The sequence below is a fragment of the Chinchilla lanigera genome, unplaced genomic scaffold (assembly GCF_000276665.1).
Source record: "Chinchilla lanigera isolate Chin_1 unplaced genomic scaffold, ChiLan1.0 scaffold00093, whole genome shotgun sequence".
Classification (NCBI taxonomy): domain Eukaryota; kingdom Metazoa; phylum Chordata; class Mammalia; order Rodentia; family Chinchillidae; genus Chinchilla; species Chinchilla lanigera.
The window spans coordinates 5,791,864-5,793,867 of NW_004955494.1; positions in this window are offsets into that span (position 1 = coordinate 5,791,864).

Below are 2,004 nucleotides of genomic sequence, written 5' to 3' on the forward strand. Positions count from 1 at the left end.
AAATCAATATAGAAATGAGATAGGATAACAAGGTAGCTACAGTAAGTATTATGCATGTATACAGTCAAGACTTTTGTACTCCAGTAACATAGAAAAACATTATGATTTGGAGTTTTCAGAAACCCACAAGTCTGCAGTGCCTTCATAACCTCAGGTTACTGCATGGATCACATATGCTTGAGTCTTCTTGGGCTCCTCTCTCAAGCTTGGCTCCTAGCCCAGGAGAAAGAACATCTTTATTATATGCTGCTCCTATCTTTCCTTGGAACTCACAATCTAAGGGTCGGCTGGCATGGGGACATACATTTCAGGGTAAATATAGCAGCTTGAGGTCATGAAGTAACAGAATAAGGTATAACTTTAGAATCACCATACTAGAACCTGGCAGAAGGTGAAGGAAAGGCAGAAATGCTAGAAAAGTGAAGGATTCTAGAGAAATTGTTTGTGAATTACTTACAACAACTTTAACCCAGCCTTTTTTCCTGAGTAGAGTCAAGTATATGCTTGTCAGAGAGGAATGAAAGAAAAATATTGTACAGTATTAGTCTGTCTGAGCTGCTAGAGCTACCAGTGAGTAGCTTGATCAATAGAAATTTATTTTATCCCACTTCTGGAGGCTGGAAATCCAAAATCAGCATGTGAGCATGGTCAGGGTCTGCTGAAAGCTCCCTTTCTAGTCACAGATGGCTGTCTTCTTTTTCTGTGCTGTGTTCTCAGGTGCCTTCCTTCGGTGCATGTATGTGGTAGGCATGGGTGGAGAGAGAGACCTTATTCTTTTGGCCACCTGTCTTACCAGCTTGGAGCCCTTACTTATACCTATGACCTCACTTAACCTTAATGGTCCTCTAAAGAATCTATAAAAATGTCGGATTTGAGACACTCTTAGGAAAATCGATTCACCAGGAATATATAATGTTGAGTAAAATAAACCAGACATAGAAGCTTAAATACCATATGGTGTCTCTCGTTTTAGTCAGGCAAAGTACAAAGGGAATAATAAAGGGTAGATAGAAAGGGACGAGGGGATGGATGTCTTGCAAATGGGATCCAAGAGATCAAGGATGATTGGCAAGGGGAAGGGAAATGGAAAGAAGTAGACAAAAGATTTGCCATGGACAGGAACTTAACAACTGCAGTGAATGTAGACAGTATATGTCATTAACATGAGCTGAGATTAATAATATCAGCAGGACTGAAAATGGGGAAAAGGGAATACAAGGAGGAAGACGGGAGTGAAGAGGGAAGGGGATTAAACAAAGAAACAAAGTCTTAAACAGATGCATTTTGGAAAATCAAACCTAGGTTCATTTTAGACATGAACATTATACAATATTTAAAGCAGTGGAAGAAAATTTTATCTGTTCAATAGAGAATCAAGGTAAGCAAATGCAATGAATTGCATGACATAAGAAATAAGACCTGTATACTAGTAAAGGTGGTCAGTGTATGTCAGTGAACTCAGTAATCAATAGAGACTCAGAACTGGTTAAGACAAATCCAACCAAATGTTTGTTGTGAGCAAAACATGCGAGGACACACATACACTAGTAATTGAAGATGGTAGCTGAATGAAGCAAATATAAACCAGAAGAAATCTGAAGCAGCAATATTAACTACTGAAAAAAATGACATGTCAATAAATAACAAAGAAGCAAGTTGCATACTGGTACAAAGAGTAATCAGAAAGTTATTATATTCATTAAAATATATATTCACATATCCACTTATCAATATAGGCTCAAAATATATAAAGCAGTAACTCAGCCACGTACAAATACAGTCTTTATAAAAAGTTTTGTTATGAAAGACTGATATCACTAGAAAATTGCTCAACTTCTATTGGTAATATACTTTATTCTTCAGGTGCCTTTTCAAAAAAATTCTTGAAATTGTGCTATTCTATAATATCTGGAGTCTATATTGCCTCATGGCTGTGATATATACATCTTTTTTTTTTTTTTTTTATTTTAAGGATAAAAGGAGGGAAACATTAACAGACATACA